This window comes from Corvus cornix, chromosome 1, assembly GCF_000738735.6.
Source record: "Corvus cornix cornix isolate S_Up_H32 chromosome 1, ASM73873v5, whole genome shotgun sequence".
NCBI lineage: Eukaryota > Metazoa > Chordata > Aves > Passeriformes > Corvidae > Corvus > Corvus cornix.
In genome coordinates this window covers 108,850,183-108,876,607 of record NC_046332.1, presented here as the reverse complement: position 1 = coordinate 108,876,607, position 26,425 = coordinate 108,850,183, and the positions used below count along the sequence as shown (strand labels likewise).

The window sequence follows — 26,425 nt, the reverse complement described above, 5'->3', positions numbered from 1 at the left end:
GTCTCTGAGTCACAGCACATATGCAGGCTGTGAATACATCCAGCTCTACCTCCTCTGACACAAACCATTAACCAAAATTCAGTTCGTGTGCAGTATCTATTAGGTAAATAAATTGATGGGTCTCTGATGCCATCCTCCCCTCTGTGACAGGTAGCACAGGTACAACCACTTGTCACTGCCTCACTGCAGAAGTTAGAAAAATAGGAGGAATAAGAAGCAAAACCAGAAATCTTTTTCCCACATATAAGGTGATCTGCATTTTAGTTAAAAATATTTCTGAATTCTTTTTTCTCAGGTTGAAAGTGTTTTTCTGGCCATTTTCATTGTTAAACCTCTCTTGATTTTTTTTTTTTTTTGAGAGGTCTTGGGAATCCATAGAGATCTCAGCTGACTGGACGCTGATGAATGTTTTCACGACTTTCAAGAAGAGCAAGAAGGAGGATCGTGGAAACTACAGGCCTGTCAGTCTCACTTCAGTGCCTGGTAAAGCTATGGAGAAGATTGTTCTGGGAGGTATTGAAAAACACTGGGAAGACAATGCAGTCATTCATCACAGTCAGCACAGCTTCATGAGGAGAATGTCCTGCTTTTCAAACCTGATTTCCTTTTATGACAAGGTAACACACCTAACTGATCAAGGAAAGCCAGTTGATGTAATATTTTTGGGTTTCAGTAAAGCTTTTGATAGTGTCTCTCAGTATCCTGGACAAAATGTCCAGCCCACAACAGGATAAACACACCGTAGGATGGGTGAGCTCACGGGTTGGGCACGAAGGGTTACAGTGAATGGGGTGACATCAGACTGGTGACCTGTAGCTAGGGGGGGTCCACAGGGCTCCATCCTTGGCCCTGTGCTTCTCGACATCTTCATAAACCACTTGGATGCAGGACTGGGATATTCAGCAAGTTCATAGTTGGTACAAAACTGGGAGGAGCTCTTGACTCCCTTTAAGACAGGGAGGCCCCACAGAAAGATCTCAACAAATTGGAGACCTGGGCAGTCACCAACCATGCACAATTCAACAAGGGAAAGTTCTGGATTCTGCACCTGGGATGGTGCAGCCCTGGATGTATGGACAGACTGGGGAATGAGAGGCTGGAAAGCAGTGCCAGGGAAAGGGACTTGTGGGTCCTGGTTGATGGAAAGTTGAACCTGAGCCAGCAGTGCCCTGGCAGCCAGGATGGACATCCCCATCCTGGGGCATCAGGCACAGCATCGCCAGCTGGGCAAGGGAGGGATTGTCCCGCTCTGCTCTGCACTGGGGTGGCCTCACCTCCAGTGCTGGGGGCAGTTTTGGGCACCACAATATAAGAAAAATATTAAGCTCTTAGAGAGTGTCCAAAGGAGGGTAACAAGGATGGTGAAGGGCCTGGAGTCCTGGTGAAAGGCCTATGAGGAGCAGCTGAGGGCACTTGGTCTGTTCAGCCTGGAGGAGGCTGAGGGGTGACCTCACTGCAGTTACAACTTCCTGGTGAGGGGAAGAGGAGGGGCAGGCACTGATCTGTGGTGACAGTGACAGGACCCAAGGGAATGGCCTGAAGCTGTGTCAGGGGAGGTTTAGGTTGACTATCAGGAAAATGTTTTTCACCCAGAGGGTGGTTGGTCACTGGAACAGGCTCCCAGGGCAGTGGTCACAGCACCAGCCTGACAGAGCTCAAGAAGAGATTGGGCAATGCTCTCAGGCACAGAGGGTGACTCTTGGGTATGGTGCTGTGCAGGGCTGGGAGTTGATGATCATTGTGGGTCCCTTACAGCTCAGCTTATTCTGTGGTTCTGTGATTCTTGTGTCTTTCTCACTGCTGTTTCTAGTCCTCTTTACTGGCTGGCTGATGCCTTGCTTTGATGAAACCAAAGCCCTGCTCTGGTGGTTCTTAACAGGCTCCTGAGAAATCCCTTAAATTCCAAAACCAAAGAATAGTCTCAAGAAGTCCAGTGAAACAGTGGCTTTCTGTTGATCTAATTGTCATCCAAGTGGCAGTGAAGAGGGCATTTAGCTGTTTATTTATGTAGGTAGAAGTGACTGAAAACAGTGACCAATAAATTCAGTCAGGTTTGTGTTTTTTTCCATTATCCTGTCAGCTGCAGGCCATTATAATAATGGTAGTTGGTATAAAAAGACTGTATTGCTCTGCTGACAAAAAGCATGTAACCAATCCTATGCTTTCAGTGCAGCTCTGCAGACAGGATTTTCTTTTGATGAAAGGCTAATTTAGTTTGCCAAGAAATCTTTCATATATCATGATTTGAGGTGTCACTAGAGATTAAAACTCCAAAATTTGTTCAGGTAGTAATCTAACCTTGATTTTTGCCTCCAAAGATGAAAGAGAGAATTCTCTTTTAAAATTAAGAAGGTTAGATAAAGAGGTAAATCACTACTGATAGTTTATGACTAGAATGTGGATTGGGGTTTTTCTTCCAATTAATAAGCCTTCCTTTAAAAAATAAAGACATAAATCTGAGTAGTTAATGTTAGAGATGTGCACAAGAACTGAAGAAACCAGAGCAAATCCAAGACTTGTTCTGTTGTCAGTGAAGCTGTAGTGATTTATCTCATATTCTCAGAATTCTGTTATCTAACCACAATTTGATTGCCTCCAACACTTTGAACTGAGTTATCAGGTCTGTCTGCATGACAAATGATTGCTGTGGCAGACCTTTGATCAACCCTTCTTTAACCAAAGCAGTGAAGAAAATCAGAGGAAGGAGGTAATGTTTCTGTAGAAACTGCTACTGATAAACAACAGTTTACCACTCTATCGAGTGGCATTTCTCCCTCTAAGTCAAACCATTTCAGAAGCAAACAGGAGAAAGCTGCCAGGTAGTCCACCTACATGAATCAGAAAATTAATTACTTTGCATCAGAGGCTATTTTCAACCAAATTGTAACGAGACAGGGCCAAGTCCCTGCATCTCAGAACTGTGCTGCCTGTTCAAATACTCTAATTGACTCATTAAGTGTGACCACACAGGGCTTGTCATCAGTTCCAGAGAGACATTAGTGAATGCACCTGAGTGATGATCCTCTCCCAAAACATGATGGAGGGCAATGCACTCATCACCAGCTCTCACTCAGCACCACATCAGGGTGAAGACAAAATGTCAAAGTGTTCACAGGCTGCAGAAACATTCACAGTTCAAAATAGATGCTCCCTGTCCTCTCCAGGAAAAGACAGATGTTTAGATGACAGCATTGCATAGGTTATCTGTACCAAGACTATACCAAGGTACAGCTAGGTGAAAACTCTTGTGTCTATAAAGTGGTACTGAAGACTGGCTACCATTCCTAACACTAAAAAGAACATGGAAGCATTTAGAAAAAAAAGCAGCAGCTGAGGATGAATTTTTATCAGGACTGGATTCTTACTTTTATTTGCAAGACCCAGGGAGTAGGAATTTGAGTGGAGTCTCACCATTCCACAGGGAGTTTAAGGAGGTATCCTGCTGTGACAGATTTATCCCTCCCCAATCAGAGGAAAGCTGGGTAATGCTGTTCTGTGCTTCCCTGAGTTGAGCAGCCAGTGATAAACTAGCTCTGACTGCTGCTGCAGAGAGGGAGACTGCACTCTTCTGCACCCTTATTTCTCAGCTGTGTTTGGGGGACTGCCACTGTCTACTGAGCAAGCCAACTTTTCTGTCCAGAGTGTTTGGAAAGTAGGTTCTTGTTAGCCCTGTATGGAGACTTATGTTTCCTCCCCCTTTTTTTTTTTCCAAAGATAATCCCTATTAAATGTTCAAATTTGGCAAGGAGGTACCTATGCAAATTAAAATTATTTTATACCTTCTGATAGCAGATCCCAAAATCCTTTCCACACCAAAGAAGGAAGGTTGCATCTAATTTAGTTATTATTTTTATTTTCCATCCCCTGCCACCTTGCTGCAGTACAAAACGTCAAGGAAGACACAGTCCTTTCTCCGGGATATCTGACGTGGAGAGGGCGTGTGGCAGATGGGGCATCTAACATCTGTCTCCCAGAATGATACAAGCAGCCTTGCTCCATGGATTTTGTAATGCTAAGCAGATACAGTTCTTTTTCTGGAGGCAAAGGTGAGGGATGTTGCTATTGATGAAAGACTGGCTGTTATGGATCATCTGCTACGCTGCTGCTGACCAAGTAGAAACTGCAGGAACTGCAACAGCCAGTTTCCATAATTCACCTCTCCCGTGCTGCCATCGCTTGTGTGGATCTCTGTTCCTGTATGCCACAGGTTGAATACTTGGGTTTCTGAGTTCTGTGTTGGTACATCTAAAGTGGAATCAAGCTGAAAGTTCCTTTAGCATAGGAAATAATTCGTAGTGTTATACATACACCGGGACACATAATAGGGCACAGTATATAGCAAAGCATGGTTTATTTCCTTTGTAGGATGTAAAAGAATCTTGCATGTGAAACTTGTAAACCACTGCATCTCAACTCATCTAATTCACTTCATTTCCCTCCATCTACAACAAAGCTGCTTATGTCCCACATGATGTGTGTAGAGTAGTCATCCTATATATACATATTTCTGCTCAGTCAGGCTTGGAGTTGATGAAGCATCTTTCATTTTTCTGAACAAATGAGATAACTTAAATGTAAATGGGACAGTCACCTACCCAGCTGGGTCTACGAGCCTCCTATGGCTTTGGCAGTTCTGTACCAATGTGCATTGTGCATATGTGGAGACAAAGTTTTGATCTGACAAACTTTCAAAAATAAACAGAATATTTTTTTTTTCCTTCTCAGGTTCCCAAGCTACTAAAAGCATATTGCATTGACAGTATTCTGCTGTCTCTTTAGAATAATTTTTTGATTTTCAGCGGTATAGATTTTACCCTATGGTTCTCAGGCAGCCAGCAATAATCTGGGCATTAATTTTTGTGTTCAAATGACCAGAGAAAAGTTCTTTCTAATACTGTTTTTTTGTATTAATAACGCTGCTAGTGTACAACCTGCTGGCTTTAAGGAGAGTGATGAGGAACATAACTTGGTACAGGAAAATCATAAGTTTCTTTTAAGAAAATGCACATCATAAAACCCCAGAAAAGCAGTATTGTGGAAGAGAGAAGCAAGTTTCTCGCAGCAGGAGAGAGAAACATACTAGTGTTCCTTGTAATAGATTGGCCAATTTATTTTTTACATGGAAAGGGAAAAATAGATATGTATGTCCAGAGATGCATTTATTTTATTAAACAAAAAAATAATAAGGCTTTATAAGTGGCTGGGCACTTTGAGGTGAAAAGTTTAGAGTTTCTTGTAGTCTGCTCCTGCAGCCCAACAGGCTGACAAACTGCATAATAACTTTTGGCACCCTCATTCAGCATCCTGAGCTAGCAGTAAATTATGGAACAGGTTTCCCAGAGAAGATGTGGATGCTCCATCCAAGGGTGTGTTTAAGATCAGGTTGGATGGGACTTGGAGCAACCTGGTGAGGTGGAAAACATCCCTGTCCATGGCAGGGGGTTGGAATGAGATGATTTTTAAGGTCACTTCCAACCCAAATAATTCTGTGATTCTATGATTAGACTAAGCATATGGGGTGATATTTTTCATCTCTTAAAATGACAGTGTTACATACTCACCTCTGTGCCCATTTCATCAGGGATAAAATTCAGCATCAGTCCTGCATAAGCAACTTTTTACTTTAGTAAATGCTGCAGAAATTGTTGCTTTTAGCCTGCCAGTCCCCTGGCTCTGTTCCCAGTATCTGGCAGTATGGTGGCTGTCACATCTGCCCTTATCTCAGCTTCATAACCTCTTTAGACATGAAAAAGTTGCGTAAGATATCACTTTTCTTTGAAAAGAGCTTCTAGGGAGAATCAGATGCAAACAAATAAGAAGTCAGCTTGGTGAGAAGAAGCAAATGCCAAAAAAGCTGGGAGCACACATTACTTCAAAACCACATTGTCAACACACAATCTCAGTAAGTCTAGTATGTTGACAGGTAGAGAATCCCTCTCAGTTTACAGGCAATTGAGCAATTATTTTTTAAGAAATGACAAGCTGCTGAACTGCATGATGTTCTGAAAGAAAAAAACAGCACTAACCTGAGGATTATGTGTGGAAAAGGGGCTATAAGGGAACAGAGTCTGACAGACTGCAGGAGATTATATATCAAGGGAAAAAGGAAAATTTCTGGATCATAACTCCAACTCTGGATGCCAGAGGTAAACATGATGCTGAAGCAATACATCACACATTCAGGACACCCATCTCAATCTAGAACATTGAATATTTTGGGTTCTGACAGGAAACCGTGTTTTGCTGGGTCTTCAGAAAGTTTTGGGATTTTTTATGGCAGTAATTAGCTTAAAATGAAAGCATTGTCTTTGCATCTGAATTTATTGACTGCTGAGACTGAACACTAAAACCCACAAAATCACACTGTGGTTGACCAGTAGAACAAACAGCTTTTGGCTTCTGGCATGACAGACTATCTCTGTAAAAGTAGTTACTAGTTTATGACTTATATTGCAAAACAATATTTTATTATTGTTTTTAATTATCTGTCCTTGGTGCAGGCATTTAGAAACACTTTTTTAATCAACCAAGTCAATATGAAAAGTCTTGCATCCCTGACTGAGGCATTGCCAATCTCTCTTGGGCCATGCTGGAAAACAAGCTGAGAAAAGGTCGAGGATTAAAATAGCAATTTGAAAAACAAATAAAAAGGTGCTGATTTTTCAAATCTGCCTTGCATGAATGTCCAGCTGAGAGACAGTGACAACACAGAGGGTTTTTTTGTTCCAAGAGTTATGGAAAAGATAGACCCTTTAAAACTAGAGGGAAAAGCACTGTCTGATGACTCTTTTAACATCAACATGTTGAAGTGGTTTTAGAGTCCAGAAAGTGTCTCTTGCATCCAGAGATGATGATGTTAATGTCCAAAACCTAGCATACCATGCAGTATCAACAGGAAGACTCATTGTGTGCAGCACATCTTTCCATGTGAGGTTACCTTAAGTCTCCCATTAGATGTTCAGGATGTCCAGCTGGGAGTTTGATGTGCTGGCACTTTGTAAGCTTACAGGGATAAAAAAGATGAGTAAGTGAAAAAAAGGAAATATGCAAAAAAAAGCTCATCAAACATCAAAGAAACAACAACCCCCAAATAAACAATAATCGTTCTAATATAAATCAATTTGGAATAAACTATTGAAATCTTGTCTTGGAGACATTGAAAAGTGAAAAGCAGTGGATCAAAACATTACTCTTTTATGTCTGCTTCTCTTAGTTTGTGTTTTAAAATATTCTCACTCATATTTTTATTAAAATATTTTCTTTTTTTTAAACAAACTCTTTGCAAGTGAAAATTCCACTCAAAGACTCTAAATAGCCCTGTCACTACAACATTAGCACCAGCGTTTGGCACCCTTGGCAATAAGGATGAATATGAAAGCAGGATCCTCACTATGGGCTACTTCTGCCTCTTAGTGAGATTTGTAAGGTTGAGAAGGGTTCCTAAGAGCATTAGGGATACATGAAAGAAGAGAGACAGGGGATTAGCCCGAGAGAATGCAAGGATAAGGTTTGTCAAGTAATGAAGCAGATGACTCTGAAGAAGACTGCAGAGCTACATATAATTCTGACAGGGAAGGGCAGAACCAGGAGTTTAAGAAGTGAGTCACCATTTCCCACCTCCCAGCCCAGCTGATAAACCAAAAAAGAAAAGAGCAGATTTAAAATTAAAGTATGCTGCCAAGGGCCTTGGGAACAACTAGTAGGCTTTATATAAATCTTCTTAAAACCTTAGTGGAGAGTAGAACTTAAAAGTCTGGAAATATTATATGTGAGGATTTTTTTCTCTCACCTAGATCCTGTGCTCCTTCAGGCTCAAAAGACTTAACTTTTCAAGGGGAGTATTGGGCAAGTGGAGATGTATGAAAATGATTATAATATCTGATATCCTTTAAAAAACAAGTAATTGTTCAATGTGATTGAAGTAATGAATATGCCTTAAGTTTTAGTGAGTTAGGATGTTTATTGGTTAATGTGTTAGACATTTGCCTGCTATACCTTTTTTATGCTTTTTGTAATATTAATAAAATAAGTCTGTGTTGGCATGATCAAAAAGCAGAAAGGTGTGAGAAAGAAGTCTTTTTTAAGTATGAAAACAGCAAATTCAGTGTAAAAATCAAAATAATTTTTAGCATTATTACCTTCAAATATTTCTTGCTCTGTGATGTTAGAAAGGTGAGCTGTGTTCTATAGAACCACTTAATTTAAAGGAACAAACCAATTATAATTAGAAGGTAGAGCAGCCCTAATCTATCCTAACACCTCCTGGGAGTATCCCGGAAACCAGCATCCTCACTGACAGCGCAGCTCTCTCAAAGCCTGTCACATGGGGACAGAATTTAGTCCAACTTCCATTATGGATTTCATAATGAATATCACCTGTGTATTTTCTAAAAATGTAGGAGTTGTTTTTATTTATCAAATCCATGCATGTGTCTGTGTATGTGTGAAAAATAGAGAATTTATGAAGTTCCATCATTTACAGAAACTTCAGATTAAAGAATGGGTTTTTATATCCTCAGAGGCTTGTCCTATTTGAAACTTGACTTCTGGAGATATAACTTTGGAAACAGCACTGAGGTGAAAATGTAACTTAAATTTTCAGGAGACTCATCAGCTTAAGAAGGAAAGAGATGGAAAGAGATAGCAAAGGGATCTGGCTTTGTAGGGCAGTTCTGACCACTCCCTCCAGCTCCAAGTTGTCTCAGACTTCATGTGATGTAGATTAATCTCGAGACAAAAATGCAAGGAAGAAGCCTAACAAATCAGCAAGATTCATGGAGATAACATTTCCTTGTACTGGAGGAATGAGCATGTTTTTTACAAACCTAGCTGTTGAACAGGCAGCCCCAAGCACATAAAGATTTCAGACACCTCCAGAGCTCCTGCAGCAGAGAGGAGACAGGTATGTTCTCCCCATAATAATTGCAGTACCATGAAGGAAGGGGAGTTCAAAGAGAGCATTTTGGAGACTTAACAAAACCCCACCTTGCATAGCTTTGCTTATGGTGGTGTCTCCTATATTCTATATTGTCATTAAGAGAACTGTGCTTTGCTTGCAAAAGACAATGGGAAATGACACAACAAGCTCTGAAAGAAATGTTTCTTCAATGAGCAGAGTATTGTGTTCAACCAAGGATCACATTTCTGTGACTTTAAATGAGCTCTTTCTTATGCTACTGAATTCTTCAGTGCCTGTTCAGTAATGGAGTGAAAAAAGCGAAGCAGAAACCTAAGACTGACAGATATTTGGATGCTTCTGGCTGAGAAAATTGCCTTCAAAAATCTCCTTCATGATTCTATGTTGCTGACCTGTGAACCATTCCTCTGACTTCCACTGGCTAGTCTTTTTCTGCTTAGAGATCTGTTTTCCAAAACCAGTAAGTTATTATTGGAAACTTACATAGTGCTGGTGCACTAATGTGAACATAATACAACAGAATTTTTTTAAATTAATGTTTAATGGATAATCATTCCATTCTGTATTAATTCATAGTGCAGGCAATATTTTAATATAGACAATGCTAAAAGAGAGGGGGAAGACATAGGTTCATCTGTTGTAAAGAAATTAGAAAATAAACTGTACTTGTAGCATGTTTGTTTTAGTTCCTCTGTCTTTTCTATAATTTGTTTTTGTTTCAACTGCCACCAATCAGTGGTATTCATATAACTCACACTCTCATCTATCTATTTCCAAGATATGTAGGCAATAGAACATTTTTTAAACAAGTTTTACATCAAAATGAAAGGGAAGAATGAGAAGGAACTGCTGCTTTGCAGTAAGAAAGTGGGAAGGTAAGGAAGGCAGCAGAAATTAAATTGCTCTCTAAGGTTTCCAGTCAGGTTTCTTTCTAAACTTCAGAAAACCCACTCCAGACCTGCCAGTGAACATGTCAGAAGTGACCATATGAACATTAGGGTAATTATGGGAATGTGCTGGTAACAACTGAAAGCTCACAATGAATTCAGACAAATGAGGAAAGATACAGGTGAAGGAAAAGACAACCTTCTGAAAATTCTCTTGAAACACTACTCCTGTATGACATTATTTTTACTTTTGGCTCTCTGGAGCTTTGAGAAGAAAACACCATCTGCTAAGAGCATAAATGGAGCAGTGAAATAAAACTGTATCTGGAAAACAAAAGCTCTGTTCTGTAGTTGTGTTTGTCTTCAAACAGCTTCTCTGATGCTTTCAGCTTCCCCTTAAAATTATTTCCATAATAATTCCATGCAACAATTTGCTGCTCAGTAGACCTCACAGCCATTCTTCCACTGCCTCTTCCTTATCACTTAAATAAAAAATGAACCTGTGTGTTGCTGGTTTTCCCCTCATGGTGTTGCAAATCACCAGAGAGGTAGATAGCCTATACCTGCCATTTTTTTGGGTGCATGTTTTCCCTCTCGTCTGGAGAAAGGTAATTTCTCAGGCAAAGAAGAAGATACGGCACACTGCTTTTATTTATGGACCTTGTTATGTTGTGTATACTTATAGAGGCAAAGTTTAATAAATGACAATTACAAGATATGTTTCTTATGCTTAAGGCAAATAACAGAGTTGCCAGAGAATTAAATGCTTCCTTCATGTTAACAACAGAGAACTGGTAGGCAGTTGTCTGTTCCTCACTGACCCATGATAATTTAGCTGGTGTATTGTGATACTTTTGCCTCAAGGATTATTCTTGAATGCCACATTTAATTTCTGTGGCCAACTCTGGATAGCCTAGAAATGCCCCAAGGCCTGCTGTGTACACTACTCCAAAACACACACACAGTGCTATGCACTCAAGGTTACACCAAACTCAAGAGGCCAACCTCATCCGCCCTTTTCCTCTACTTGTCCTTTATGACACTCTCTGGTGATTTTTTAGTCTTTGGATTGCTTTCTTGACACACTTTCTCCCTTCCCAAAGCCTGCCTGTTATTCTCCAACATTGTTTCCTCACCAGTAATACCTGAAGTGACACTGAGCAGTGGTACTATGGGAGTATGTGTTGTTTTTTCATTAGTAGAGATTGTGAGACTTTTTTTACCTTTGTTTTCTTACTCTCCTCTCCTCCTTTACTGACCCTGTTCATCTGCCCATCACTGATTTTAGTTTGAGAAGGAAATCCATAGGATAACAGGATCTCCCATTCTCTCTTCCTGAATCCTGCCTGAAGCAGCAGGAAACCTACCAGCTCTTTGGAAAACAATGTTATAACCCTACTTTTCTCAAATTCTTTTTCTTCCATCTTCACTCTTTTCAGAAGTCTGAGACATGCTCTAAACTAATGCTGCCATGACATTGTCTCAGACTGGATCTGGTGTCCTCCGAGGGAGGTGTGTTTCTTTTCCTGAAATTTAAAGGTACACCACTGACATTTCTCTCCATCGTGGACATTTCAAATGAGTAGAGAAAAGCAACTAAACCATCAGACAGATTTCACTGAGCAAGGGTCAGTCCAGCATCTGCCTTGTGTACACTGTGCCTGGATAAACACTGATATATTAAGCACTGATGGATTCTGATGCTGCCATTATAATTTCATGTATTTTACAAACAAAGAGCTCATAGATGAGAAGCCAGGGATAAGCAAGGCATATAGATTTGTCTTTTCTTTTTGGTGCAGGTGGTTAATCTTCCTGAAGATTTTTCTGAATTTTTTATTTAGCTGATCCTTCTCTGCTTAGCCAACATATATTTTCCCAAGAATGTTTTTTATCTTCCCTACCCTGGAATTATAAAATTTCTGCATAGTTTTAGACAGAACTATTTATAAAAATGTAAAACACTCTAATGGTGTAAAGCACTCTTACAGACTGCTTACTTTTCTTGGCAATATGTTGTTTACAAAAATATTGGAGGCATTTTAATTTTATGAAAAATCCCAAGATTTTCAATCCTATTTTCTGAAAACAAGTAGTATTTCACTTAATATTTTTCAGAAAGCTTTGTTTTAATAGAAAAAGCTCTAGGTTGTAGTTCTTTTTAAAATATGTCAAATAAAAATCTAGCAAAGACAAGATAATAGCCAAAACTTTGTTGTATAATATTATCCACTCTGTTATCCATTCCCTTATGGGATATGCATTAAAATATCTGCCTATTTTTGTAATTCAATCTGATTATGAAACAGCTTCCTAGGAAATGTTTTGCACTGAGTAAATTGTTATGGAAAGCAATTGTTGGCTATCACCAGCATTTCTGTCTTCAGTGCTGTTTTATATTCTTGTCCACAAACAGAATTTGTAAGTAAAATAATGTAAGGGTATCTTCCCTTGCAAAAACATGTACTAATCCAAGAACTGAGAAAATGTCAGACTTCTGGTATTATATTTGACTTCTGCTGGTTTAGCTTTTGACCCTTGTGTTTAAACATTACCTGACTTACCTGATTATAGCGATCTCAGGCTTAGCAAAAAGACAGGATGGGTTTAATAAGATTTGAATGTTTGAATGTGTTGGGTTTTTTTTAAGTAGGTGGGTCTGCAAGTATGGGAAAATGCATTTTTCACTTTAAGGAAAGTAAAGATTTGAAAATTCTGCAGGCTCTAAACAGCACTTTTAAAGCTGCTGGTAAGGAATATGATATAGTTGTATTTTTATTTATAAGGAGATAGATGAGAGTGAAACTACAAATCCTGCAGGCTTTTGATAATATTTACTGATGTCAGAAGTTATGTTAATTTTACATTAGCTCGCTTTGAGCTTTTGTGCACTTCAGTTTTATCACTGAACACTGTTGCCAGAGGCAACTGGCAGCAGACGCCCTTACCTATCCTCTCTCTCTGCCATAGTCCCTCTCCTAGATGGTTTTCGTGTGGGGTTTTTTTAAGCATTTTGGAAAGCTAGCTAATTGAGGGGTATATGCAACTCAAGTATTGGGCTGGCTATGAGCACGCAGAATTTAAATAAGGAGTTCCCCAAATCCCCCACCTCTAAAGGCAGGCATTAGTCCAGAGGGAGTCACTCACTCTGCTGCAGTCCCTACTGGGTTAAGCAGCTGCATTCAGTAGGAACTGCATTTCCCCAGAGAGAGGGAAATGCAACCTTATGTGCAGCTGCTGTCCAGAGGCTTTCTTAACAAAATTAAGATCCTACATAAAGATAAACCAAAAATTGTGTCAGTTGTCTACAGAGTGTGAAGAATTGGCAGGGGGCAGGGGGTGTTTACCATCTTCAGATTCAGGATTCAGGGAGGAACTTACTTGTTTTAGAGCCTTCAGCAATGGAAAAAAAAAACAAGACAGAAACTTTGCAGACAGACTACTGAAGGAAAACAATAGAAAATGAATGGAGAATTGTTTTCTCAATAGTTTATGTTGAAATTAAATATGAAACCTGTTCATATGTACAAATAGACTTGAAATAGAATGGCTGCTGATGGACATCTCTTTTTGCTTGAGGCATTCAGCACAAAACATTGAATTGCTTTATACATTTAATTTTTCATATGACAATTTTATAGAAAACAAACAAAACCAAAAGAACAATATAAGCATAAAAAAGATTAAAGGACATCATTGAATTTCTTATTGTTAGTTTCCCAGAATCTTTTTATCTTTCGACAGTTTGTGTTGCCTGATCACATAATGCTGTGATGCCAGAGCTGAGAATGTCTTCTGTTAGTTTTAAAGATTTTGTTGTTTTACAAAGCCAAAATGCAGGAGTATAGGTGTAGGTGGCAAGGTAAGGGCAGAGGGCAAGCTGAAAGGGTGGCCTCTGTGAGAGGGTAGCAGGGGCTGCACTGGGTCTGACACAGCCCCAGTCAGCTCCAAGTGGGAGGAAACACCTTTTACTTCTCATGGAATTACAGTTAGAGTGACAAAACTTTACTAATGGATCTATGACTTGAAAGGAAGTCAAAACAAGGAGGTGGCTGTGGAAGGTATTCAGGCTGTGATACAATTTTGAGTGGTCCAAAAATGACAGTGCATATCATGTTGTCTGTACCTGTTCCTGCAACGTTTCATTTGGAAATAGAAAGAAAAAAAGCTTGTCCTTAGTTCTAATTATCTAATTTTCTTCATTTGTGATTTTTCACAATATAGATCTGATTAACTGAAGAGTGGCATTGAAAAAGTAATTCTTTCAAATCACTGCTTTCTTGTTACCTCACTGGGTGATCTTTTGCAAAATTAATGTTTTACTTTAACATCTACATAAAGAAACTTAGAAAAGACTCAAGAAGTCCATTCATTCGTTGTTAAAAAGGGAAAATCAAAGAATCACAAAGTATTGGTACTTACTCTGCTCCCAGTTACCCAATTCTACCTAAGACATTTCTAGCCCAATTTTGCAATCAACTGAAGAACTCCCAGTTCTGGTTCCAGGAATCTGCACTAATTAGTATTGTAAAGTTAAAGACAACTTTTCAAAACCCAAATCTTTGTCTTGATTGTAACTTTTTGTTCAAAATTCACATTTACATTTTCATTTCTATGTCTGGATTTAATTGCCTAAATTAAACTTTGATATTCAGTTCAGCAGAAAAAAATTCTCACCCTTAAAACCAGAGATATGTCAAATTCTGCAAGAACAAAAATGGCAAACAGGTTTAAGAGACCTGTTAAGAGACCAAATATTTATTTTTTCTATTCACACAGGTAGCTTTGACTAAGTTTAGTGGAGCTCCTCACAGAATTAAGAATCTCATGACTTGGATATTACAGGTCACAATGATGAAAGCTCATTTAAATTGTGGGTTAGGAATCTGAAAAATTTTCCAAACTGAATTTTAGGAAGGAGTGTTTTCTAAGATGGATTTTAAACTGTGTTATAATGTTACTTCTTAGAGTTAAAAATGTGTTAAAAATTGAGAGGTGAAAATTACATTTTCATACATTCCCTGTCACATTTTATTATGAAGCAATTTTAAATATTTTTAATTAAAATCAAATAGTATCTTGTACATCAGGAATAATTAGTCTGCAGTTATAACAGATATGTGTTATGTTTTCTGTAATGAAAATTTAGTTTGAAAGTGTGTGAAATATATAATGAGCTCTGCCCACTGAAGAGCAAGGCAGTCCCAGCTACAGCGTTTAATCACTTAGGCTTTCCAAGAGGACTTTTTGTTATTATATATTTACTTTTTTTTTTTTTTTTTTTTTTCTTTTATAAGGATTTATATGTGTCAACAACTGTGTTAAAGATGGCATGGAATTATGTCTTTTTTATTGGGCTGGAATGTTTGTGATGCTCCTTAGTTTATGGAGGTGTTATTTATGTGGTCTTTAAAATAATAGAATCACTAAGGTTGGAAAAGACCTTCAAGGTTATTGAGTCCAACCCTTGACCAAACACTGTCCTCTCCAGCAAACCACAGCACGAAGTGCTACCTCCAGTAGTTTCTTGAATACTTCCAGGGATGGTGGCTCTACCACGTCCCTGGGTAGTCTGTTCCAATGCTTAACTGCCTTCAGTGGGGAAATTCTTCCTGATGTCCAACCTGAACCTTCCTGGTGCAGCTTGAGTCCATTTCCTATCACCCTGTAAGGTTGCCCGGGAGCAGAGCCTGACCCTCACCTTGCTTCAGCCTCCTGTCAGGGAGCTGTAGAGAGTGGATAAGGCCCCCCCTGAGCCTCCTTTTCTCCAGGCTGAACACCCCTAGCTCCCTCAGCTGCTCCTCACAGGACTTGTGCTCCAGACCCTTCCCCAGCTCCATTGCCCTTCTCTGGACATGCTCCAGCCCCTCAATGCCTTTCTTGTAGTGAGGTGCTTAAAACTGAGCACAGGATTTGAAGTGTGGCCTCACCAGTGCCCAGTACAGGGGAACAGTCACTGCCCTGGTCCTGCTGGCCACACTACTGCTGATACTGGCCAGGCTCACAGTAAGATATCTGTCAGATATCTTATTTAGCTCCAGAATAAGATATCCTTCAGAAAGAATTTCAGTCCTGTCTCTGCACATAGTTACACCCCTTGCCTTGGTTTGTTTCTCGTCCAAAGCAGCTGCTTTCTACTCCTCCATACCCTCAGGTTTCTTTCCTAGACAAAATGGTAAGTGGGATTTTCTGCATGCCCTGATCTTACCCAAGTGTGAAGGCAGGGTCTTTTCAGGACATGAAAGGTCCCATGTGCTTTGTGCTCACCCCTCTGGTTACAGCCTTGGGTATCTAAGCACTGCAGATAAGAGCTGAGACCTTGAATTTTATTTGATATTCTATGGAAAGCAATTGTAAAGAGCAAAGGATGAGCTTATTGTGCTCCCGGTAGCAGTGCTGCCGAGGAGAAGTGTGGTTGCACTCTCTATTAGCTGCAGTTTCCCAAGAGTTCTGCTGCTTGAGAGAAAAAAATTCAAGGCCTCAACACTTTTAGGAGGTGTGTACACAGGCACATGGCAGCTGTACAGTCAGAACACTTGACCAAGAGGAAATTTCTCCTATTTTTCCACTGGTCACAATTCTTTTCTGCTGCAACTCCATCTTTCAAATTTAACCTTGTATTATTTGACTTAAAAAAATGCAGTGACTAAATCCATGATTTTTTCTGTTTAACATTTCTAATTGTTCCTAGTTAAACCTTTTGAAACATCGGAAGCAGACTGAAATGTCTGATGAAATTGATAGGTAGGATTATGGGCGGTTGTTTGTATTTAAGAGTGATATTCTGTTACCTGTGTGATTGTTTTGCACTGATCCTTTGTGTGATCCTTGGAGAGCTGCAAATGGAAACACACACAGTGCCCAGCAGGATCACAAAGAGCAGGGAATGAATCTCAAAGGAGCTGAATGAAGGCCCTTCACAGAGTCATAGGAGGCAGCTTCTCATTTCACTAATATTTTCACAAATTCTTGACATAAAAACAAACAAATCCATAGAAGTAACTACTAGACAGTCCTACCAAAGTCCTACCAAAGTCATTCCAGTAGACAGTTTTTCCTTTGTTTTATTTCTTCTGACAGGAGGCTAAAAAAACCCAAACCCATTTTGTCATAAGAATGTAGTCAGTCCTGCTGCCACCATAGTGGTTAGACAGAGGAAGGGAGTGCAGCAGAGACCAGAGAAACTGATGGTTTGGGTTATAAAACTCTGGCATACTTAGCATGTATAGGCCAGATCAATGTGTTTTCTACATTTGAAAGCATAGAACAAGTTCTTTTCAAGTTACAGAAATATAAGCTTTAGGTTACTGAACTTTCCAAGATGAAAAATATGGTGGAGATAGAATACAAGTTTTGATTAATAATTGGTTGGAAAAAAACCCAACCAACCAAAAAAATCTCCATGTCATCGCACTTACAGGCGAGATTTATCTGAATTTAGATTTATAGTGATTACCTTTGCATTAGGGAAAAACCCAGACTCCTTAACTAATGTAATGTTGCAGCTCAGCCGCCATAGTTCACTACTCTGACCGGCAGGATGTTTGGCATTGAATTTAGCCTATCAAGCTCAGAAATCAAGAGTTTTATCTGCTGGGTGACAAACGGTAATGGAAAGGAAGAATATTAGAGGCAGCCCTGGAAGAAAAGTAGCTGACACAGAGAGCTGAGGCAGCACTGACATGTTGGCAAACATATGCTTGCAGCGAGAGTGAATTTAGGAACTTAACTGCAAAATTCTTCATTCATTCCTCAAACATGTCATGGAAATATAAATCAGCTCAATAATGTGGGTTTTTTTTTTTCTTTTGCCATTTTCATCAGTCTGTAGAGAACAGATTTTAGAACACCATTCTTACATTTTCTGTTTTTGATTTCTATTATAGAAAATCAAACCGCAGTCTTGTTTCATCACTCCTGAAACGCTGTGTACATCCATTAATCCTGACATCATGGTCATGTCTCATTTTTGTGTTTAGAAGGAAGGTACTAATACACTCACATTCCTCCAAGGAGCATTTGTAGTTTAACTTCATTCTCCCTTGACAGTTACCTGTGCATTTTCCTCAAGTTTCTTTGAGTTTTATCTTCTCACTGAGATAGCCTAAAGTAAAGATAGGTAGAGATAAAACATAGCCTGTTATTTAATAATTCCCCATTAAAAAATAACCCATAATAGTGGTATAGAGATTGATTTCTTCTGTCAGTCAGGAGATCATGGGTGATTGAAAAAGGAGAGGATACATGGTAAAAAGAAACAAAGCTAGAACTCTGAGGTAATAAAAACTCATGCTTGTGCTATTTGGTACTCACCAATTTCTCTCCTACTTCTGCTCTGTGCTGTCAGTAGCTCCTTTGCTCAAAGGTTTCCTTTTTTCCCCAGCTGTGCATATGTGAAAAGTTCTCCATGCTGTAACATTTTCATCAATCTCAGCACTAATTCTGTAGCAGTAAAAAGTTCATAATATGAAAAGGGAAGAGTCTAGTAATAATGTATTTTTAAAAAAATCTTGAATATGGATAAGGCTCAAACTTCTCAGTTTGAGTCTAAAACTACTTTGACTTTTTCTAAGCAAGCTCCAGAATTATGTGACTGCATTTTTATTTTTGGCAGACATTCTAAGGGAACACGTACAGTTAGAATGACTCCCACACAGAACAAAACCAAAAATAAGTAGAAAGGCTTTGGGTTTGTATGGATTTGACTGTGTGGTGTGGCCAGGATCTTCAAGAAATGATGGAGTCAATGGAATCCTATCATGGCCTAGACATAATGGAAATGTCATTACTAACAGGAGTTGCCCAAGTGAAACTGAGTTCAGATGTCATTCACTATTTGTAGAAATGCATTCACAGAGACACTGAGGAAAAAATGTTTCCCATGTAATTTAAAAAACATAGCATTCTGGAATTGATCCTTGTGGGTCCCTTCCAAATCAGAATATTTCTGTGAAATTGAACTCTTCTTCTAGATAATTAAAGACAAGATGCAATGTTTTGAGAACCCCTCCACAGTGCATGGGTGTGAAGAAAAGATGCAGAAAAATGAGAATTAGTTCACTAGCAAAATAGAAAGTGATTGCTGTTGAGGACAAAAACTTTGGTTAAAATTATTGCAACCTACCATATTTCTACTTCATCTATGAATGATATATCAATCTCATATATGACACTAAGGACAAAGAAACAGAAACATGTTCCCCTTAAACTGCATCTTTGATTCACTTCCATTGGAATTCACATTTTCTCTGTGGTAACCAATCAAATGTTAGAACATCCATTCTCGTCACTATCATCTTCTACACAAAGCCTTAGAGAAGCTTTTCTTTTGAAAAACATAATGGAGACACAGGCTGCTCTCTTTGGGGCATTTTCACTATAGAAACTATGGAATTTTTGTGCCCTTCCCAGGAAATTATCTGCAGTATTTTAGAAAACACATTTAATGGTAATACTTAACAAAATCGAATGTACACTTTCTAGTTCAGCAAAACCAGAACAAAATTAATTAGATTGTTGGAATATGACATAGCATGTTCCCCATCTCTTTTCTCTGTGAATTTCATGCTGAACTATTGTCTTTGGGTGACTTTATGATGTGTATCCCCTATATCTGCCCTATGCCCAGAAATTAATTTTGTGTCTTTCTGTGCCTTTAAACTGAGACTGAGAGGGGGGAGGAAAACTGAGCAAAACTTCTTCAAAGCAGTTTGCAGCTTGTTCAAGGTCACACAGAGACAGAGACTCTCTTTTCAGCTGCGGAGCAGAGTGAGAGTGGGGAAGGCACCTGGCTTGCTTTTGGCCAGTTTTTCAGCTCCTTTTTCTTTCTCTGGAGAGAGATGGAACTTTTGTTTTTCCTGGGACTTTGTTTTTTTCTTTTTTTTCCCTCTGCTGGACTGCTTCAACATCAGAATACATTGGGAGGACTTTCCACCAAGGCCTTGGCCCTGGAGCTGGGCCCACCACCCCGTCCCAGCTCCGAGGAGGGGGAGAGAGAGACTATGGAAGGACTCTGAAATTTTCCCAGGTTTCTCTCAGCAGAGTAAGAGTTTTTATTATTTAGCACCATTATCTTTTTCCTGTGTGTTTGTTAAATAAATAGTTTTTTATCTCTTTCACTTTTCTTCGAGGAAGATTTATTTTTTCCGAACCTGGTGGGGGAGGAGTGGTCGTAACCTGCCTTCTATCAGAGGATATATTTCTAAATTTTCCCAAACTGGTACAACTATTCAGGATATAAGGTAACAGAGTAGATGGTAAGTGGATCTGATTGCATTATGATGGGGGAAAACCCCACAAATTCTAATTATACCTGTCTTCAAACTTTCATGGCTCCTTTTTATGTTGGTTTTTGTTTGTTTACTTGTTTAATGTGTGTGTGTGTGTGTGTTTTGCTTTGTTTTTCTCTTTTTCATCTCCATCCTTGTAGACTTTTTATTTGGAGCTAAGGAGAAACCGTGTGACCTCTTAGCACAAGCCAGAGTTCCATCTTCTATGCTAGTACCTGCTGTTTGTGCTGCTAATCAAAACTAAAAGGAGGCTCTTTGTTGCCAGAGTTCAGGTTTCTGTCATGAGCCCTGTGACATCTCTTGTTTCTGCTTCAAAGCACCACACCATGGAGAGGGAGCTCTGTGGGCCAGGATCATATCAATTTGTCAGGGGTGGGTGGTGTCTTTGTGGCAGGCTGGTGGCAGGAAAAGTCTTGCCCTGTGATGTATCTCAGCCCCAGAAATTTCAGCCTCTGACCTACAGAACAGGGTTAGTCACTTTCCACCACAGGGCAATGCTGTAACTGCTCCAGGAGCAGCTGTTGAGCAGTAGAACAGAGCCTAAGGCTCTCATAAACCTGGGAACTCCTCCCTTATTACTGTACCTGAAATCCCCGACCCTATTTGTGCCTGAAGGGTATGAGCTGAAATCTCTCAAGCAGAGGTGGCTGCCCAGAAGCACAGATTGTTGGTGTAGTCAGCTGAGCCTTAAGTGTTTTTAATTTGGGCTGTTTGCTCATCTCCACCTTACAGACAAATATTTTTAATAATAAAGCTATATGAATAGAGGAATGAAGAATGGCATTTGACATTAAAATGAACAACATAACATAAAGGCAGGTTTTCCCATCCCTCTAAGTAATTTGCATTAGTGAGAATTTATAGCAGTACAGGTTTCTGTTGTATTACAACAAGCATTAGTATGAGAGCCTGAATGCTGAACATTTGTGAAATAACAACATCTTCAAGGGTGTACCATTATACTCTAAGTGCTAGTATTATTTTAAAAGAAACCATATTGCTTTTAACATTTTCATTATGCATAGAAGTCGTAATGAGACTCAGTGCTGTGTTTGCTAATATGTCTCATCTGTATTTTCACAGAGGAGAATTTTAAATATTTATAGCAACAAGTGTTTATGTTCAGGAATTTTGCTTTGACAAGGCAAACCCCTTAAATAAAGTTGAAAGACACTTTAATTCAAAGCCTAGGAGTAAAATGCCTTTATCATATAGCCCTAGATTTTTTTGTACCTTGCATGAATCTACAAAATTGTATCTGTTTTCACATTCCTGTGCTTGTTTCTCTGATCCCCATCTGAAAAATGCCTGACCCAACAGAGCACCTCACCAGCGTGGGAGTGAAATGATTGGTGTCTATTCATGGAAAATGCCTGAAAGCTCAAACTGTCCAAAACTGTGCTGACTATCAGATTTGTAATCCCACTGTGCTGAGACCTTAACTATTGCATCTGAAGAGGCGTTTGCAGCACAGGAGAAGGAAAAGGCCTCACGCCAATCTGCACAATCCTACATTATTTACTACCTCTCTGTATAGCACAGCTTCGGCTGGCAGGGAGAGCTAGGGCTGAGAAAGGGAGATGCGTGCTGCTGCTTTGAGAAGTGCAAATAAGATTAGAGTTGCCAGTGCCTGCTGAGAGGTAAATTTCTTTTCCAGAAGCTGAACACACCTTTTTTCGGAAACAGAATCTTTGTTCATGGGAACTGCTAGCCTGCTTCCATCTGCCACACTTAAACACTGGACCTGGTAAATAATCTCTGCACACTGACTGCAGCTATGACAAAATATGTAATGTCTTCTTGTTATACATGTCTAATCTTCCTTTGGCAGTGAACTTGTGGTTTGTCAGCCTGAGTTCCTTTTCATTTATATACTTGTTTTGCTCTGCAGATGAGGGCAAAGAGGAGAGGCATAAAGGGGAATTCAGGGAGTAAACAAACTGTACCAAACAGCTGGGGTGATCAGTTTGTGAATCCAGGTAAAAGATGTCATCTGCTACAGCTCACCTGATGCACAATTGCTGTTCCTGCACTGCTGGCAGGATTCATAAACCAGGTGTTGGACGTACCCATACAATCCAGGTGGGATGAATGTTTGAGTTGATAGAACTATTGAAACCAGCCAATTGCAGGAATTATCTATTTGGTGGTGTGATTTCAGATCTAAAATTTACTATGGCTACCCATGGCCGTACTCTAGTATGCTTTGCAAGTGGTTAATGTTGAAAGCTATTCAGTCTTCAGCTAGATCAGAAAATTCTTGGCTAGAGGATATACTATAATAATTCATGGATAAATGCAAGGTTTTCTGGTCTGGTTTTTAATACAGTGTGTATCTTTCTTCCTTTTCACTGAAGAACAGCATGTTTTCAAGCAATCTAAGAGATTACCACTCTCCTAAGAAACATCACACTGAAACTGTTAAGTTGAATCTGAAATGTGTAATAAATAGACTTGGTTTGATGACATTTAAAGGAAGATAGAGATAGTATGTCTTTTTTCAGCCTTTTTGGGAAAAGAGGGTTTGTAATGGTCTCCCAAGATGCTTGTTTGAAGAAAGTTTCTATTTAAAAGTCAGGCATGCCAAGCATTTTACATAATTGAGACTTACAAATACCTCAATTATCAATCAACACAATGAGAATCTATATTCTGCAGCTTGTCAAATAGCTGGCCTTTACCACAGAAACAGTTACTGAAGGAATGGAGAGAAAATAACTAATGGTTGTTATAAATATTCTCTACAGGTAACACTTTTTTTCCTTGGGGAGCCCTCAGGAAAACTAATAAACAATAAAACTTTGCAGCTACTTCCATCCTAGTGGTGTCAAATACTGAGATCAGAGCTTGCCACATCTCCTGCTGAAGTTTGGCTATGAATCCATGGAAAACCCTCTTTGCCTGTGTCTAGCCATATGCCTAGACTTGCTGCTGTGCAGCCCTGGCTGCAGGCACTCGTGATGTCTCATAGCTGGATATCCTCCCTCACATGGTCAGATGCAGATACCTCTCTCCTTGTGCTCCAGCTCACAGTGCAGTCCTTGGCTTTCCTGGCAGGTCACCATCACCAGTTAGCACTGCCAGACAAGCTGCCTCCTCTCTGGCAAGGGTTCTGAGACCCTGGAGCCTCCTCACAGTGCCACATTCAAGGTAGCCCAAAAAAGCCACCAGGCCATTAGGCTGTGAGCAACCAGAGCAACCCAGTGGTAGTGTGGAGTCTACTTCCACCCTCCTGCTGGGACAGCTGTCCTGGGGAGAATGTGTCCCTTCAGCCACTCCTCCTGCAGCCTACCTTTGGCTGGGGCTGTGGCTTCCCTTGTACTTCAGCTTGGGGTGAATCCTCTGCTGAGACTTTTAAAGATGCAGAGCAGAGTATTCCAGAGAAAGATCACTTTGAACCTAAGGGCATGAAAATGTTGCCATTAGCGCCTGTCTGTGTTCCAAATATTTATAAAACAGTAGATTTAAGATGTGCTAACAGCTTCTGAGAAGTATTGGAACTGCTCACACTGATCAAAACCACTTCCTACGGTACATGTTGTGCTGTGTCTCGAACTTCCCACACTCAGTGAGTACTCCTGGCTAGGTCATCAATGTCACTGACCCTAAACAGATGATTTTTTATTCTTCTTAGAGTGACTGAGACATTCCCAAAAGACACATTTTTTTCTCTTCTGAGAATTCCTATGTATTCATATGTGAAATACTTGTCCAACAGGCAACAGCTCTGCAAGCTTCTGCACAGCCATCGGTTCGTGTTTAAGGCCACTGAAAGGAACGGGTTAATCTTTACACCGCCGTGAGTCACACAATGTCCCCTCATCCTCCGGGAAGTCAAACTCGCATGACAAGGCTAAGGAGCTGCAGAATAAGCATCATTCCCTTTGGGCACCCAAAAAAAGGAACCTCACCCTAACGGAGAAACCTGTTCGTGAGCCGAGACCCACTCCCCGCCACCCCACATCAACCCCCGGCTGCCTTCCTCGGGTCCCGTAAAATACCCCAAAAGCCCATGGCAGAAGGAAGCGGGTCCCTCACCGCCTCCCTCGCCCGGGATGTCGCTCCAGGTGCGGGGGGGACGCGCTGGCCCCGCGCGCATCTCCCGCCAGGTGGAGCAAGAAACCAAGATTAGACTTTCCCGATTCCCGGGTGTTTGGTGCTTTTTTGGTTGTTCGGTTTTGGTTTTATTTCGTTGGTGGTGTTACCCGCCCCTCCCCCTCCACTTCGCCCTTAATTTTGCCTTTTTTCTCCCCAAACCGGAGTTTCAAGGCAATGATGACGCAAAGGGGGAGGCCGGTATTTACTTCTCCTTTAGACGCCCCCGAGAGCGGGTGATGCTCTCTGCAGTTTGCAGCGTGTCAGCGATAAAGGGTGATGGGAGGGGGAGAAGGTAGGGAGCACAATGAGCTGCATCAATCCTCCTTCTGCGTGCCTACCGATTATAGCAGGAAAATAAAATTTAAAAATTTAAAAAGGCAGATCGCTCTTTTTGCATTAGTGAGGAAAAGTTGGAAAGCCTATTCCTATACACAGCAGCATAAAATTCACATTAACATCTCATTAAGCCTAAATGCACTTAGGGATTGATCCAAAGGCCATCAAACTCAATGGGAGACTTTCCATTGCCTTCAAAAGGGATTTGGATCATGCTGTTAGAGATTGGCAAAAGCTCATATTAACAAAACAAAAAATTTCTGACATTACCTAAAAGGCTATAAAAGCATTTCCATTCCTTTTTCTGGGAAATCCCTTTTACAGCTGATCAAATGTAATCACAGCAGCCACCTTTATGGGGAAATATTCCAGTTAGTCTAACATCAATGTGGCTGAGAGACGAATGAAAATGACACCACTATTTCACAAAAATTGAAATGGAACTTTCTTTTTTGACCATAATAAATTATCCATAATAGCAGAGGTAAACCTGAAGTGTTCAGAAGTTAATTTAAATAAATTCTATGTAAATACTATTTTAAAAGAGGGAGAGAAAAAAGCAACTGAAATCTAGTTCAGGAAAACCATATGCTTGTTATGAAAATGTTTTACACAGGTCTGGTGGCCTAATGTGAACTAAAAAAAACTAAAATTACTAAAATTAATGAAAAGTACTAAAGTAGACTTTATATGATCAGAACCAAACCAATTTGTTGTGCACAGTGCATTTAGAGAACTCAGTACATGATATCATCAATAATGATTCTGTTTTCATGTGTGGAGATGAAAAGTAGTACACTAAAAAAAAATTTAGCTGCTTTGGGCAGCTTCAAATTCCTTGATCTTCATTTACTCTTTTAAAATGCTGCTTCTAGCAGAGACAGTCTGGAGCAGAGGCTCCAGCTCTGATTAGGTTTCTTGTTCAGATGGCCTTAGCTGGGACTGTGTTACTTGGCTGATGACAGAGAAAGGCTGAAAATTCCCTGTGCATGTTTCAAAAAAAAAAAAAAAAAAAAAAAAAAAGAAGTGAAATCACAAATATCTAAAAAATTTTTTCCCAAATATTAAAAAATTGAAAGTGACATGTAAAATTGGACGGGTAGAATGCTTTTGAAGATTTGAAAGACTTTCCAAGTTCTACTTCTGCTGTGATGTTTTAAATCTCCTTTTTCTCTTCGGTATCTCCTTTGCTTGTTTCTTTGTGTTGAACATCACCTTCCTGCTGCTTGGGCCAAACAGTGTGGTGAGAACTTCATCTTCAAGTATCTCCATGTCTCTGGCAAACAACCTTCTTGTTCCTCATGCCCCTTAGAAGCCAAAGTAAATACTTCAATGAACAATCTCCCAATTTTTGAGTGCTAGGAAAGTCAGGATGTAAGACAGGGAAGTGATATTCTTATAGGAGTTGCAACTTTTAAAATATTACCAACAAATAAATTTCACAAAAGGAGGAAGGAAGCTGTAGGTATTGCCCAAAATTTTAAAAATGTATCTAATTTCTACAAGCAACAGTTATGGCAGATCCTGATGTTAACATTAAAGTTAGGCGGCAATTGAGAAAGGAATTCCCATAAAGAGTCATGTAGCTGCACTAATTCAATTTTTACTTTTATTCTTCTGTCTCACTCTAACATCAATTTCCATTTTCCTCTTTTTGGTCTTCAAAATAAATATAGTCTCACTGTCTTTTCCCTCTCCAACTTTGATGGCTTACGTTTATACAAAATGAAAGGGTCTTGTAACAAGAAACTATATATTGAAATACATATTAAAATACTATTCAATGCATATTAAAAAACAATGCACTGGTTTGAGCATCAGTTCATGCCAACAGAGATCAGAAATCTGGCCCTTGGTGAGTACTTTGGAATAACTGCCAGGAACTACTAATCTTGTAC

At 39.7% G+C, this 26,425-nt stretch overlaps 1 long non-coding RNA gene across 1 annotated transcript; it reads left to right on the top strand.

Annotated features, from left to right (window-relative positions):
- Positions 1-19,943: 19,943 nt before the first annotated feature.
- Positions 19,944-25,553, top strand: LOC109143960. Its single transcript, XR_005601918.1, has 2 exons — positions 19,944-21,840; positions 21,985-25,553. It is a non-coding gene; the product is annotated as an uncharacterized LOC109143960 (long non-coding RNA).
- Positions 25,554-26,425: the final 872 nt, after the last annotated feature.